This window comes from Moschus berezovskii, chromosome 21 (genome assembly GCF_049115385.1).
Source record: "Moschus berezovskii isolate FMDL1 chromosome 21, NW_MosBer_1.0, whole genome shotgun sequence".
NCBI lineage: Eukaryota > Metazoa > Chordata > Mammalia > Artiodactyla > Moschidae > Moschus > Moschus berezovskii.
Genome location: NC_142480.1, coordinates 10,072,861 through 10,090,240, shown reverse-complemented (window position 1 = coordinate 10,090,240; position 17,380 = coordinate 10,072,861).

Sequence of the window (17,380 nt, the reverse complement as noted above, 5' to 3'; positions counted from 1 at the left end):
GTCCTCTCTACCCGCCCACATCAATCCCACATACCTATGCCTTGTCACGTTTATATAACATTTGAAAAATCATTGCTCCATTAAAATCAGAGCACTCATCAGCATTTAAAACTGTTAGCAATTTTATATCAAGTCCAGTTTAAACATTGTGGTGAATCCTATCTGATCATGCTTCAACTAGACCAAGAACATCTTCTGGGCAAGGAGTCTGTATTGTGATGTCATAAGGCAGCATTGTAGGGTAGACATCCACCTCCTGACCTCATTTATTCATTGGAAAAATATTGGTTCAATGCCCACCCATAGCCTGGCCCTGCAGAAGGACCCATCAGAGGACAAAACCAAGACTGCCTGTGAGCAGGTGTTCCAGCGCAGGCATTGGGACTTTGTTGTTTTAAGGGCAGAGAGGAGCCTTTGCAGGATGAAAAGGGGTCAGATTGTGCCTTCTGTTGTGGCGTGGGAAGGGATCGCAGCTCGGGAGGCCCTGTTGGTGTCAGTAACACAGGTGCAAGATGGTGATGGCCCACACCAGAGCAGCTCCTGCAGAGACAGATTCGCTGGCTGTTCAGGTAGTGGCGTTGACAGTACCTGGAGGCTGGCTAAGGGATTTTGAAGCATCTATCCGTGTCCTTGTGCATGTCTCTTAGACCCACTTTATTGCACATTTCTCAAAAGGACTGCCTAATTCATTTTTGTCTTACCAGAACCCGATGCCATTCTGAGCACATAGCAGGTGGTCAGTAAAGCTCAGTTGCGTGTATGAATTAATAAATGTGTATTTAACTCTGTGAAGCAGTAACTCTAAAATCTCTTGGAGCCCTGGGCTCCTCAAGTCGGGATCTGGGACTTCCCTGGCAGTCCGGTGATTCTGACTCCAAACTTTCAGTGCAGGAAGCGCAGGTTTGATATCTGGTCTGGAAACTATGAGGTGTCCCAGTGGCTTAGTGGTAAAGAATCTGCTTGCCAATGCAGGAGACGCAGGTTCGATCCCTGGATCAGGAAGGTCCCCTGGAGAAGGAAATGGTAACCCACTCTAGGTTTCTTGCCTTGGAAATAACATGGACAGAGGAGCCTGGCAGACTGCACTCCATGGGGTCGCAGAGGAGTCAGATACAACTTAGCAGCTAAACAACAACATCTAGGAACTAAGATCCCACATGCCATGCAGCGTGGCCATAAAAGGGGGTCTCTTCTCTGCCTTAGGAATGCTAGTGAAACCGGAAGTGTTACTCACTCAACCCTATCCGACTCTTTGAGACCCCACAGAATGTTAGGTGTCTGCTGTTTGCTAATTTTTTTTTGCTAAATTCTCCATGGTGATTACTGCCTGCCTCCAGGAATATTGAAGGACATGATACAAAGGCTGGTAGCAGAGAGAGACACTGAAAATCAGAAGGAATTCAGGTTCAAGCAAAAGCATGGAGGAAATGTGTGTGTAGGCAGACAGTGAAGGCTCAGGCTGTGTGACCTTGGGCAAGTTTTTAACTTCTCTGGGCCTTTGGGGGTTTCATCTGTAAAACGGGGCCCAGAGTCGCTACCTGGCAAAATTACTGTGAGATCAAAGATATGCATATAGAGAAGAGATGCTTTAGTAAGATTCAGATCATTTTTGTGGCATAAAATGAACTGCCCTTGAATTTGGGAGATTCCCCATAATATAAAATATTAATGTATTCTCTGGGATTTTATTACTTTTTGGAGTGTGGAGGTGTTGATGGGTGGTTAAAAAAAAAAATCTTGCTTCCCTAAGTAGACACCACCGGATGTCCCAATTTCCACAAATAAAACCCTTCATTTCTTCCAGGTTTGAATAGTCAAAGGCTGCTTCCCTGGAGACAGCTCTGCTAATTTTTTTTTTTTTTTTTGCAGGCATTAGAACACTATTTAAGGAGTATACATTTTCCAGTAAAGCAAATGATGAAACTTTTTCTCCCCCAGAGTGTGAGATGTTGGCAATGCAATGATATGGGAAGGGACAGGATGCTGCGAGGAAGAATCAACACCCTGTATGAGGTGCTTGCAACAACATTGGGGAAATATATAGTATTTAACATTTTGAAATCAAAAGAAAACTTCATTGATGACAAGCCCAGGAAGGGTAGTTTAAAAGCCAAAAGTTAGTGCAAATAAAAGTCCCTGCACAGACAAATCAATTTCAACAAATTTATTGCCTCTCTTACCTGCTGTGCAGCTGACATTTACCGCAAAATCAGTCTTGAGCGGGGGAATTTATCAGATGTCTTGCATTATCTCATTTAATCCTCTCAACAACCCTTGAAGGAAGTATGATTATCATCCTGGCTTTATTGATGAGGAAACTAAGGACAGAAAGGAATTCAGGAATGTCCCCAAGGTCACACATGCCATAGGTTAGTAGAGAAAGGACTCAACCCCAGGTACTGTGCCAAAACCAGTTTGATCTTTCTCCTCTATGGCTGCAGCTTTAGAATCTTTTGAACTGGCCCAGCTTACTAAGTGGAATGGTTCACGTTGGAGATTCACTGGGAAACGAGTTTAGCTAACTGTTTTTTGTTGTTGCTTTTCAGTCGCTAAGTCACATCCAACTCTTTGTAACCCCATGGACTACAGCACACCAGGCTTCCCTCTCCTCCACTATCTCCCAGAGTTTGCTCAAATTCATGTCCATTAAGCCAGTGATGCTATCCAGTCATCTCATCTTCTGCTGCCTTCTCCTTTTGCCTTCTATCTTTCCCAGCATCAGGCTTTTTTCCAATGAGTAGGTTCTTCGCATCAGGTGGCCAAAGTATTGGAGCTTCAGTTTCAGCATCAGTCCTTCCAATGAATATTCAGGGTTGATTTTCTTTAGAATTGCCTGGTTTGATTTCCTTGCAGTCCAAAGGACTTTCAAGAGTTGTCTTTAGCACCACAATTCAAAAGCGTCAATTTTTTTGGTGCTCAGCCTTCTTTATGGTCCAAATCTCACACCTGTATATGAGTACTGGAAAAACCACAGACCTTTGTTGGCAAAATGATGTCTCTGCTTTTTAATACACTGTCTAGGTTTGCCATAGCTTTCCTTCCAAGGAGCAGATGTCATTTAACTTTTATGGGATGCAGTCACCATCCACAATGATTTTTTGGGGCCCAAGGGAAAATAAAATCTGTCAGCTAACTGTTGGCCTTAGATAAACAAGACCACCAGGGGTGAGATTTTCCTGCTAGGTCAGGAGTAGAAAAGCTCTCTCCATTGCCCTCTGCCAGGGAGGTTTCTTGTGTTTGTGTAAAATTGGGCTTTTTTTAGTGGCATTTCTACTTCTGACCCCTAAGAATCTCAAAGGGCAGCATTTCATTGTAAAGAACACTTAGTGTGGCTTTGCTGGGAAGGATGTATGTTTCATGTGGCTTTAAATGGATTTTAACAGGTAGAGTCCTAAGAAGAAAGGGCAAAAGCCTTGATCTAAACCAGGTTTTCCTATTGATTTTATCTGGTCTCCTAAATCTGTTCTTGGTTGCTAGCGTCCAATGGTGGCTGCTCTCAACTCTTCCCTCCATGCATGTGTGGGCTGCTCCCACATGGAGAGGTAGAGTCTAATTTCCCTTCCCTTAAACCTAGGATGGACTTAATGTCTTGCTAGACCAAGGGAATACGGTAGAAGCAATGTTCTAGGACGTCCGAGGCTGAGTCATAAGAAGCCATGCAGTTCCTGCCTTGGTCTCTTAGAACACTAACTCTAGGGGGAGCCAGGTGTCCTTTAATCTGAAACTGCCATGCTGTAAGGAAGCCAAGCTAGTCCTGGGCAGCCAGGAGGAGAGAGAGGGAGACCTCAAGAGCTCTCTTGCTCCAGCCATTAGGCACCAGAGTGAAAGAGCCATCTTGAACAGATGCTCATCTATACCATCTGCCAGTAACTGCATGAGAGACCTTAAGTGAGACCCTCCAAGCAGAGAGCCCCATCAACCCCAACCTTGTTGGAGAAAAAGCATCGCTGTTGCTGTCTTAAGTCACTGAGTTGTGTTGTGCAGCACTAGATAATCAGAATGCCAGTTTCTTGTCTCCACCTCCCCAGGCGTCCTGTTTCAGGCCACCAGCATCTCTCCCTTCCACAACTTCCACCCCTCCTGCTGGGTTCCTTGCTCCCCGGCTGTGTCCAGCCTCACATCCCAGTGTGTATTCCCCACAAGTCCCCAGAGCAATCTTGGATGGCATCAGGACCTGTCATTCCCCGGCTTCCCATCACACTTTTCATGAAAAACTGCCTCCTCCCCACATCTGCAGAGCTCTACAGAATACAAACACTGTATGGTACCATTTATGTGTGACATTGAAAAAATAACACAAATGAATGTACATACAGACAGACTCCCAGTCCAAACCCCTGGTTACCAAAGGAGAGCGGAGGAGGGGAGGGATGAATTAGGGCTGTGGATTAAGAGATACAAATGACAAATGATACATAAAATAGATAAGCAACAAGGATTGACTCTGTGGCACAGGGAATTATACCCACTACCTTATAACAACCTGTAATGGAATATGATCTGAAAAACCTGAATCACTGTACCTGAAATTAACACAATATTATAAACCACTTCAGTTAAAAAAAGAAGTTCAGAAACCATCAGTGAAGTTTAAAATTAACAGGTTCAAAAACTCTTCTTTCTATGACGGAAGTCAGGATAGTGGACAGCTTTGGAGGGAGGTGGCGAATGGGAAGGGACCTTAAGGGGTCCTCTAGGGGTGCTCGTCATGTTTTGTTTCTTATATGAGTCTGACTGTACAAGTGTTTATTCACTCTTGATAGTTGGTCAATGTGTGCAATTTCAGGGTGCAAGTTCCGTAAAGTGTTCAAAAATAAAAGCACTGCTCTGCCTCCTGCCGAGCCACTTTTGCACACACTCTTGCTCTACTTGGAATTCTCTGTCCTCTTTTAGTCTTTCCCTGGTTAATTCCTACTGGATGTTCAGATCTAGCCCGGACCTTTCATCATTAGGAAACTCTTTTCCTATTCTATCAGTCAGTCCTGACTGTGAAACAAAGCACCCAAAAATGTGGTGACTTAAAGCAACAATCAATAATGAGCCTATGACTCTGTAGTTGCCAGTCTGGGTGGGTCTTGCCCTGGTCTCCCTTGGGCTCCCTCAGGTATCCGTATCCATAGTGAGCTGGCACCTTGGCTGGGCTAGGTGCCCCGGCATGGCCACCTATGCACGGCAGTTGGCACACTGTTGATGGGGTCACCTCAGTCCTCCTCCATGTCGTCAGCAGGCCAGCTTGGGCTCATCACATTATCATCTCAGGATCCCAAGAGCCACAAAAGAGGGCGAGTCTCAACATACGAGAGCTTCTTAAGCCTCTGCTTGTATTGCACTTGCTAGTGTCCGTTGGCCAAAGCAAGGTACATAACCAAGTTCAGATTCAGGAGGTAAAGAAATAAACTCCATCTCTGGATGGGAGAAGTCATGGCCATGTCTTCTAAACCATCCCCCCTGCCCTCAACCCACAGAGAGGACAGCTTCCCTATTACATACTCTCACATTCCCGGAACTTGCCCTGCAGGGCACTCAGCCCCCTGTAATTGACTATCTGAAAACTGTGTTGTTCATGAAATGAGCCTCTCCCACTTGCCTTTAACTCTGAACTGCTGTTATGTGGTCACCATGGCCAGCACAGTGGCTGGGACATGTTAGGTGCCAATAAGTATTTGGAGAAGGAAGCAAAAAGAAGAAAAGGAGGAGAAGGGAGGAGAAAGGGCTAAGAGGGAGAGAGGGAGGAAGTCCTGGGAAAATGGAGGCATTTCTTTGGCAGAGGACAGACTGGACCGTCTCTGGGAGGCTGGGCATCCTGTGTATCCTTCCAACTCACTCTTCGCGGGTCAGCCTCTGCATCTTGGTTCACCCTGTTCCTGCCACCGGCTGCCCTCCCCGCTTCTTTCTTCTGCTTGTCTAGTCCTTGGTTTTTTCAGCGGGCAGCTGAAGGTTCCTCATCTAACCCAAGCAACTTTCCCCTTCCTGCCTTCCTCCCGAACATCACTGTGGCTCAAGGGATCCCCAGCATTAACTGCCCACGCTGTCACGAACACATGGCTCTTCACGATCTCAATTCAACACCCTCCCAACCCCAGGAGAAATATGGGCTGGGTATGTCAATATTTCTATTAAATGGATAAGAACATGGGGTTCGGGGAATCTCTGTGTCCATGGTCACCTGCCAGGAAGAGGTGGTGTTGGGATCCAGTGTTGGTCATCTTGGCTCAAGGATCCCCAAACTCTGATGCCCAGAGTCAGACTCCCTACCCCCAAAGGAAAAGGCTCTCTCCTCTGTCTGGACGGGAGTGGGTTCACTGAGGGCAGAGGGAACTGTGGGAGGGAGGTACGAGCAGTTTCCCGCGTGGATGCCACAGCCTGAGGACCTGGGTTCTCCCCTCTCTCTGGGTGAGAGCAGAAGAGAGAGAGAGAGCCAACAGGGAGGAGGAGGCACCTGCCATCTCCTGGCCAGCCAGGGGTGGTCCTGGGATGATGGGCCCTGGTTCACACCTACAGCTCCTCAGGCGATGCCTGTGGGTGGTGAGCCTCTGCGGCTCTGTGGGCCATCAGAGAGCCCAGCGCCTTGTTCAGAGCAGTGAGCCTGATTCTCAAGAGGGGAAGGGGTTTCCAAGGCCACACATCAAATTAGGGCAACCCCAGGGACCCACGATCGAGGCCAGGGCTTTTCTGTCATGCCCTGTCCTTCCTTATTGCGTTCACAACTCCCATCTGCCCACCTCCATGCCCAGCTTTCAGCCTAGCTGGTGACCAGTCCAGGGGAATGAGTTGTTTAAAGAGCCAGTTCCCAAGGCCAAGGAGGGAGGGGAGAGGCAGAGGGAGCAGGCAGATACTGCCTGGGATGGACTCCATAAGCAGCCTTTGTGACACACCTGTGACTATCTTTAGACCTGAGCTTTGGTTTAAGCTGCCAGATGCGTGTTAGGTGCACTGGTTAACTAGAACCTACACCGTAGGGCACATCTTCAAAGTAATATAATTAGGAATCACGCTCCATAGAACAGCAAGCCTCGAATGCAGCTTGTTGAATTGGTGCATGTGTGTGTGATAAGTCACTTCAGTTGTGTCCAGCTCTTTGCAATCCCATGGACTCTATAGCCCACCAGGCTCTTCTGTCCATGGGATTCTCCAGGCAAGAACACGGGAGTGGGTTGCCTCCAGGGGATCTTCCCAACCCAGGGGTCAAACCCACGTGTCCTACGTCTCTTGCATTGGCAGGTGGGTTCTTTACCACTAGCACCAACTGGGAAGCCCTGAATTGATACCAAAAATTTTTGCTAATTAGCAGAGGAGATATTGCAAATACTTTCCATTGATGAGATTATCCTTACACAAGAATTTCATTTGGTGATGGATATCGCACAGGCCCTCTCTCTCTGAGTGAACTACACCCAAGGATACTATGAACCCAGCAGCCTCACACCTTCAGAGGATCGCTCAGTCCACGGCTCTAACTGGGCCGGCATCACCTGCTAGACAGGGACTCTGAGATCACTGGGAACCCTCGGGGTCCAGTTCTCAGAAGAGGGTCAAACTTTCCACAGAGCCACTCTAACTCTGTAGGGCAAGCTGTCCTTATTCTGTGCCTACATGTGGTTCCTACATTCAGGAACCATTCTCCATGTTGTTTATGTTTTACTTTGTTGAAGACTCACCATGGTGATTGGATAAACTGTGGTCTCTCCAGACAATGGAATATTATTCAGCACTAAGAAAGAAATGAGCTCTCAGGCCATGAAAAGACATGGGGAACTCAAATTCGTATTACTAGGTGAGAGAAGCCAATCTGAAAAGGCTACACATGGTAGGATTTCAACTATGTGACTTTCTGGAAAAGGCAAAATTATGGAGACAAGAAAAAGATCAGTGGTTGCCAGGGGTTAGGGACAGGGAGAGATAAACAGGGGAAGCACTGGGGATTTTTAGGGCAGTGAAACTAGTCTGTATGATACTATTATAATGATGGATACATACATTAACATTAAAACCATGGAGTAGACAACACCAGGAGTAAATTCTGATGGAAAATATCTATTTTGAATGACAATGATTTGTCAATGTGGGTTCAATGATTACAATAAATGTAGCGGTCTTTGGGGAGGTTGCTGATAATAGGGGAGGCTGTGCATGTGTAAGGTCAGAAGGTACACAGTAAATCTCTGTACTTTCCACTCAATTTTGCTATGAATCTAAAACTGCTTAAAGAAAATGAAAGGCTATTTAAAGACAAAAACTCATTGTGACCCTATGACCACCCAGATCACAAAGGGAGAAGTCAAGGCATCATGGTAAGGAGGGGATGGAGCTGGGATTTGAACGTGGCTGTGCTGTCTGTCTGCGCATCCGGTCCAGGCAGGCTGCAGACATGGGGCAGCCTCCATCCTGCAGCTGGGTGCCAGGGACCTGTTCAAAAACGGGCTTAGGAGGCTAAGATAGGAAAAGGCCTACAAATGTCCCTCCCTGGCTTCATACACTCCACGGTTCTGGTGCTGAACACTGGCTCCTGCTCTCCCCAGGCCCTCCAGCCTGACCCCCTCATCTCACATGCCTGTTCCCTGCCACACTGGGCTCCTGGATCACACCAGGCAATTCAGTACAGTTCAGTCGCTCAGTCGTGTCTGATTCTTTGCAACCGCATGGACTGCAGCAACCAGGCTTCCCTGCCCATCACCAACTCCTGGAGCTTACTCAAACTCATGTCTATCAAGTCAATGATGCCATCCAACCATCTCATCCTCTGTCGTCCACTCCTCTTCTTGTCTTCAATCTTTCCCAACATCAGGGTCTTTTCAAATGAGTCAGTTCTTCGCATCAGGTGGCCAAAGTATTGGAGCTTCAGTTTCAGCATCAGTCCTTCCAATGAACACCCAGGATTGATCTCCTTTAGAATGGACTGGTTGGATCTCCTTGCAGTTCAAGGGACTCTCAAGAGTCTTCTCCAACACCGCGGTTCAAAAGCATCAATTCTTCACTGCTCAGCTTTCTTTATAGTCCAACTCTCACATCCATTCATGACCACTGGAAAAACCATAGCTTTGACTAGCGGACCTTTGTCAGCAATGTCTCTGCTTTGTAATATGCTGTCTAGGTCAGTCATAGCTTTTCTTCCAAGGAGTAAGCATCTTTTAATTTCATGGCTGCAGTCACCATCTGCAGTAATTTTGGAGCCCAAGAAAATAGTTTGTCACTGTTTCCATTGTTTCCCAGGAACAGAAGCTAAAGGCAAAGGAGAAAAGGAAAGATGTACCCAGACAATTACACACCACCTTTGCTCACCTGACTCACTCTCTATGCTCTTCCCACCCCTGCAGTCACAGCCTAGTAGGTTAACACCTACTCAGGCCTCACCTCTGCAAAGAGAGCGAGACTCAACAGCCTGTGCCCTTTGACACAGACTGGCCTGGGGTCCTCCTTCACTTGGCTTCATATTGCTGTGTGACCTTAGACAAGTGTCTCAACTTCTCTGAACCTCAGTGTTTTTCATCTACAAAGTAGGACAATGATGGTCATTGTATGAGTTAGATAAAATACATATCAAACACCTGATACAACTTCTGCTGCATAATAAGTATTCCAAAAATGGTACTTACCTTTGGGAGGCTTTTCCTGCCCAATTTCCCCAGGAGAATTGGACTCCACACACGTGTATCTCTATACCTGTAACATCCACGTGTATTAACCTGCAGTAAGAAATCGATTATTACCTTACTACCCTGGGTCTTTGTTAGTTCTCACGGGCTGGTGTGCCAAGAAGTTTGTTAAGGTTTTCCCATAAGATGTGAATATTTACTTTTTTGTTTTCTCTTTCCTCCATGGCCCTGGTGCTGCAACCCCAGAGGTACAGCTCCGCGGGGGCAGGGATCTTGTCTGCCTTGCTCATCACTGGATCCCAGCGTTTAGAAAACTGCCTGGCACTTGGGAAACCCTCCAAGTTGGTTGGGGAAGTGAATGAGTGGCAATGAATGAATGAAGAAATGAATCTAGGCTCATCTCCTGCATTTGTTTAATTTCTCCATCCATCCCTAGGTCTTGGCATCATAGCTAGCACGGACGTTCTACGGTAAATGTAGAATGACCTTTCTTATCAATACTAATTGTTTGGGTTTATGAACTACAGCAGTATAACCAATGCATCTGATGAGCATGAACGAAGCCTCTCACAGGACTTAAACAGGACTGATGGCCACGGGCTGTCCATCCTCCTTCTCCACTCCTTCCTTGCTAGAAACCCATCCATGCCTTCGCTGGGCCTCAGCAAATTTTTGGTAAAGAGATTAGCAGGAAACTTGCACCCCAAGAAGACTGGGCTTCCATTCAATTATTCAACTTCTCTTTGATTTACAAGTTGCAATTTGTTGTCACTGTTCTGTCACTAAGTCATGTTCAACTCTTTGTGACCCCGTGGACTGCAGTACACCAGGCTCCTCTGTTCTCTGCTGTCTCCCAGAGTTTGCCCAGATTCATGCCCATTGAGTCAGTGGTGGTAACTAACCATCTCATCCTCTGCCACACCCTTCTCCTTTTGCCTTCAGTCTTTCCCAGCATCAGGATCTTTTCCAGTGAATCGGCCCTTCCCATCAGGCAGCCAAAGTGTTGGGGCTTCAGCTTCAGCATCAGTCCTTCCAACGAATATTCAGGGTTGATTTCTTTTAGAATTGACTGGCTGGATCTTCTTGTGGTCCAAGGGACTCTGAAGAGTCTCCTCTAGCACCACAATTCGAAAGCATCAATTCTTTGGCACTCAGCCTTTTTTATGGTCCAACTCTCACTTCTGTACTTGACTACAGGAAAAACTATAAGGACCTTTGTTGGCAAAATGATGTCTCTGCTTTTTAATATGCTGTCTAGGTTTTCCATAGCTTCCCTTCCAAGGAGCAAGTGTCTTTTCATTTCTTGGCAGCAGTCATCATGTGCAATGATTTTGGAGCCAAGAAAATAAAATCTGTCACTGCTTCCACTTTTTCCCCTTCTATTTACGAGGAAGTGATGGGACCGGATCCCATGATCTTAGTTTTTTGAATGTTGAGTTTCAAGCCAGCTTTTTCACTCTCCTCTTCCACCGTTATCAGAGGCTCTTTAGTTCCTCTTCACCTTCTGCCATTAAAGTAATATCATCTGCATATCTGAGGTTGTTGATATTTCTCCTGGCCATCTTGATTCCAGCTTGTGATTCATCCAGCTTGGCATTTTGCATAATGCACTCTGCATATAAGTTTAAAAAGCAAGGTAACAATATACAACCTTGTTCTCCTTTCCCAATTTGGAATCACTATGCGGGTCAAGAAGAAACAGAACTGTGCATGGAACAACTGACTGGTTCAAAATTGGGAAAGTTGCAATCTGCATGCCCTCAACTTTGCCTGATTGCTGGAAATTCACATGGGCATGACATAACACAAGAGAGAACATTATACAAGGAGTATTTGTGGTTGGAGGAGGGGTGATCATGTTTCCCAGAGTTTCTAGGTGACACCTCAGGGCCAGAAAAATCTGTAACCCATCTCCCAACCCACAGCCCTGTACAAAGGAGTGGACCCTTCTTGCCACTGGGTATCTTTGCTAGGAGGACCCTCAGTACCATGAAGTGACAGAGGCTGCCTCCCCACACACCCGGGCCTAATTTGGAAAGGAAAGAAATGCAGACACTCAGAGAAGGGGGTGACCTCTTCCGGTGAGGGCAGGTGGCCAAACATTGGTATCACCTCTCCAGTAAAATTGATGTCCCTCTTAATCAGCAGTGATGGGGAATTGTTTCTTAAATGCTGCTAAATACGAAGGGTCCCCGGTGAGAAGGCAGACTTCTCGTTAATTCTCCACCAGGGTGTTCCGTCGCAGAAAAGGGTTTCTGGCAGCTCCTACCTGCGAGGAGGGCCCATTTCCTGAGGTGGCTGATAAGCATCTGGAAACCAGGAATTGTCTGCACGTTGCCTGCAATTTCCTTTTGATTTTATGTGTCCTCCTGCCCCCAGAACCATTATTTTTTAAGAAAAGCAAAAATTAAAGCTTCATACCTCTCAGGAAGAGTGTGGGGGAGGCCGCGTACCAGCATCTGGTAACTTGCCTGCCCCCAGAAAATGACTGCAAGTGAATCCACGTAATACTCCCTTAGAGAATAAGCAGAACCATCTGCAGGGCCCAGGGAGCCTCGGTGAGAAATTCTACACGAGGTCTTTCTGGAGGGAGGCGGTGGCCCCAGAGGCGCCAGTGAGACCTTGAGCTGTGACTGCCATTGCCACGTGGGAGTCACGCAGACCTGAGCTGGGTTCTGCGGCACCTAACACTGACAAGCTATTGAGGTTCTCTGAGACTTGGGTCCCATCTGGAAAATGGGCTGGACATAATGAGTACGTGAGCATAAATATCCATATGGCTCACTTCTTTCTTCCTGGAAGGAAACACCTCTGGACTGAAATAAGCAGGCTTGAACACCGAGTCCTTATCTAGTCCCAACTGCTTGGCCACCCAGCTGAGACCCACGTGAAAGATGGTCTTGCTATCGCCCTGCACCCCTTTGGCTACGGCATGAACAGTCACTATTTACTCGGTGTGGGAAACACACAGCTACTCCGAATCAGCCCCACCTTCAAGTTAGATGGGTATCACCGCCCCCAGTTTGTGTGTGTGCGATAAGTCACTTCAGTCATCTCCAGCTCTTTGTGACTCTATAGATTACAGCCTGCCAGGCTCCTCTGCCCATGGGATTCTCCAAGCAAGAATAACTGGAGTGGATTGCCATGCCCTCCTCCAGGGGATCTTATTAACCCAGGGATCGAACCCACCTCTCTTATGTCTCTTGCATTGATAGGCGGATTCTTCACCACCAGCACCACCTGGGAAGCCTATCTCCATTGTACAGATGGAGAAACTGAGACTCCAGAAGCGGGATTTGTAGTAGACATGTGTTGACTTTTTTCTGATCAATATCGCTTCCCGCTTCTTCTGAAAAGAGTACTCTGACTTCTTTGGGAGGAGTTCCCTCCTCCTCGTGATCGGCTGGCCAGTGGAGTTGTCAAGGCTCCCACATCTTCTGGCCAAGGAATGGGTGTGGGGCCCAGCTCAACTCATTAGAAGCTCTGTCTCTCAACCCCCAGAGTTTCAAGCACTGAACGGCTGGAGCTGATACAGCCAGAAGAGAAGGGTGAGGTAGTGTGTGGAGACCCCCTCGTCAGTTTCTGCTGCTTGGAGCCCCACCCTGGGAAGCATTATCCTGCCTTCAAAATCTGGTCCTTTCACTTTCCTCTTAATTCTGAAACCATCTATGGCCTGCCCTTTACTGCCTAAGTCAGCCAGGTGGGTTTCTGTTGCTTGCAGCCCCCAAATTCTGACTCACACAGGACGTGAGTCCTCAGGGTCACAAATGGATGAGTGGCAGAGTCAAGACAATGGCCCACGTCACCAGGCTGCCAGGCCAGTGCTCTTCCCACCACGCCACATAAATGGCCTTGGGGAGAGTCTTCAGTGAGGGCTTGGGGGAGCGGCGTCAACAAAGGCCGGTGATGGGAACACACGTGCCCTCAGGGTCACGGAGCTGTCCTGAGGCCAACGTGTGGGAGGCGAACTTTGACCGCAGCCAGAGGAGGCAGGTTTGGGAAGCCTGAGAGCTCCTGTCACCATACCCTCTTCTGTGGCCTTTCCATGGACTATCTTTACTGCTCCCCTCAGCAAACTATTTAGCTATTCGAGTCCTCAGCTTGTCACATATTTTTAAAAGCAAAAGTGGAGACCATCCTGAGTCAGGTTTCCTCATTTCACTTAACAATGGGGCAATAAATATTGACTAAGTGGTGGCATTCCAGAGAATGTTCCCTCACACCCCTCCTGGTTTGGAGCCCTTCCCTGTCCCCATCCCTCAGGCAAGTCACTGGAACTTTCTTGTCCTCGGGGGCTTCGCCTTGGACCAGTCAGGGGAGGTGGCAGAGGCTTCAGAGTCAGAGACATGTCTGCTCATGTTCTCAGCCTTTCACTTAATTCACTTGTTGTGAATTTAGCACAGTTTACTTGAAGCTGTGAGTCTCAAGTTTTCCAATCTGCAGAAAGTGAGACCAACACCATCTGTCCCCCGGGCTGGAGGGAGAACAACGCGTTGTGTCCAGGAACCTGGCACGTGATGTTTGCCTGCCGATCGTTCAGTCCCCGGCCCCCCTCCCTCTGGTCAGCGGACCTGAACTCCATACAGCTGATGACCCATCAGCCAGAAGCGGATCTAGGTCACATGAGCTGGGTTTGAGGAACAATTCCCACACCTGCCTGTGGTCTGCACTGTTGATTGTCTAGGCAGCAGCTGTTGCCAGGCTTTTTCTTCCCTGCCCACTTCCTCCTCCAGAAGCTGAAAATCCTCAATACTCCTTTTCCCAGACTCCTTTGCGGCTACCAGGGGTCACATGACCTAGTTTAGCCAATGAGATGACAGAACTTCCTCTTTCATCTCACTGGCCCCTGGGAGGCTTCAGGGAAATAGGTATTTCCCCCTTGCAAAAGTGAGAGGCTGTGGAGAAAACCCTTTTTCTTCTTACCTGCGGATGTCGTCATGTGAAGACGCTGCAGGCAGAGCCCACGTCAGGGCTGGCTTTGAGGGTGTGTGCCCAGTGCAGTCATTTTGAAGGGCCCTGTGCTTATGGGTTCATGCTCTGTAGTTGCTGTATTGAAATTCTGAATAATTTTATCTTTGACTTCTTGTTTCCTAAGTGAAGTCTCATGGGACAATGGAGCATGTCCTAGAGGAGTGGATCCTTGGTTTTCCCCACTCCCACTGCCTTCCCAGGGGGTGTCTCAGCTGCATGCTCCACCTCCTGCTGCTCTAAGTCCCAGGTGGCCACAAAATATCAATCCATGGTTGGGGAAGAGGAGCCCAGCAGTGTCCAGTTGCAGGGCAGGACCCCCACCACCCTCAGGCCCTCATGACGAAGCATGGCATTATATAGCAAATAAAAACACCATATGTCAAGAAAGAGACTGTGGAAGAAAGGGCTATGTTTTATGTTTTAGTACCCTTACGGAGCTTCTTTTCCTTTTTTATAATAAGGGGTCCTTCATTTCCATTGCACTGAGCTCTATAAATTATATAGCTGGTGCTGACTGAGACTGCTAATTGGAGATGGCAGAGACTAAAGAGAGAAAGATTGCATCCAAGTACTGCATTTTGGACTCTTTTGTTGACCATGATGGCTACTCCATTTCTTCTAAGGGATTCCTGCCCACAGTAGTAGATATAATGGTCATCTGAGTTAAATTCACCCATTCCAGTCCATTTTAGATAACTGATTCCTAGAATGTCGACGTTCACTCTTGCCATCTCCTGTTTGACCACTTCCAATTTGCCTTGATTCATGGACCTAACATTCCAGGTTCCCATGCAACATTGCTCTTTACAGCATCAGACCTTGCTTCTATCACCAGTCACATCCACAACTGGGTATTTGTTTCACTTTGGCTCCATCCCTTCATTCTTTCTGGAGTTATTTCTCACTGAGCTCCAGTAGCATACTGGGCACCTACCGACCTGGGGAATTCCTCACTCAGTATCCTATCATTTTGCCCTTTGTTACTGTTCATGGGGTTCTCAAGGCAAGTATACTGAAGTGGTTTGCCATTCCCTTCTCCAGTGGACCACATTCCGTCAGACCTCTCCACCATGACCCTTCCTTCTTGGGTGGCCCCACACGGCATGGCTTAGTTTCATTGAGTTAGACAGGGCTGTGGTCCATATGGTCAGATCAACTAGTTTTTTGTGATTATGATTTCAGTGTATCTGCCCTCTAATACCTCCTCCCAATACCTACTGTCTTATTTGGGTTTCACTTACCTTGGTCGTGGAGTATCTCTTCACAGCTGCTCCAAGAAAGCGCAGCCGCTGTACTTGGATGCAATCTTAAAAACAACAGAATGATTTCTGTTCGTTTCCAAGGCAAACCATTCAATATCACAGTAATCCAAGTCTATGCCCCAACCAGTAATGCTGAAGAAGCCGAAGTTGAACAGTTCTATGAAGACCTACAAGACCTTTTAGAACTAGCACCCAAAAAAGATGTCCTTTTCATCATAGGGGACTGGAATGCAAAAGTAGGAAGTCAAGAAACACTTGGAGTAACAGGCAAATTTGGCCTTGGAGCACGGAATGAAGCAGGGCAAAGGCTAATAGAGTTTTGCCAAGAGAACGCACTGGTCATAGCAAGCACCCTCTTCCAACAACACAAGAGAAGACTCTACACATGGACATCACCAGATGGTCAACACCGAAATCAGATTGATTATATTCTTTGCAGCCAAAGATGGAGAAGCTCTACACAGTTAGCAAAAACAAGACCAGGAGCTGTCTGTGGCTCAGATCATGAACTCCTTATTGCCAAATTCAGACTTAAAATGAAGAAAGTAGGGAAAACCATTAGACCATTCAGATATGACCTAAATCAAATCCCTTATGATTATACAGTGGAAGTAAGAAATAGATTTAATGGTCTAGATCTGATAGAGTGCCTGATGAACTCTGGACGGAGGTTTGTGACATTGTACAGGAGACAGGGACCAAGACCATCCCCATGGAAAAGAAATGCAAAAAAGCAAAATGGCTGTCTGAGGAGGCCTTACAAATAGCTGTGAAAAGAAGAGAAGTGAAAAGCAAAGGAGGAAAGGAAAGATATAAGCATCTGAATGCAGAGTTCCAAAGAATAGCAAGCAGAGATAAGAAAGCCTTCCTCAGCGATCAATGCAAAGAAATAGAGGAAAACAACAGAATAGGAAAAACAAGAGATCTTTTCAAGAAAATTAAAGATATCAAGGAACATTTCATGCAAAGATGGGCTCGATAAAGGACAGAAATTGTATGGACCTAACAGAAGCAGAAGATATTAAGAAGAGGTGGCAAGAATACACAGAACTATACAAAAAAGATCTTCATGACGAAGATAATCACGATGGCATGATCACTCACCTGGAACCAGACATCTTGGAATGTGAAGTCAAGTGGGCCTTAGAGAGCATCACTACGAACAAAGCTAGTGGAGGTGATGGAATTCCAATTGAGCTATTTCAAATCCTGAAAGATGATGCTGTGAAAGTGCTGCACTCAATATGCCAGCAAATTTGGAAAACTCAGCAATGGCCACAGGACTGGAAAAGGTCAGTCTTCATTCCAATCCCAAAGAACGGGAATGCCAAAGAATGCTCAAACTACCGCACAATTGCACTCATCTCACATGCTAGTTAAGTCATGCTCAAAATTCTCCAAGCTAGGATTCAGCAATATGTGAACCGTGAACTTCTAGATGTTCAAGCAGGTTTTAGAAAAGGCAAAGGCACCAGAGATCAAATTGCCAACATCCGCTGGATCATGGAGAAAGCAAGAGAGTTCCAGAAAAACATCTATTTCTGCTTCATTGAC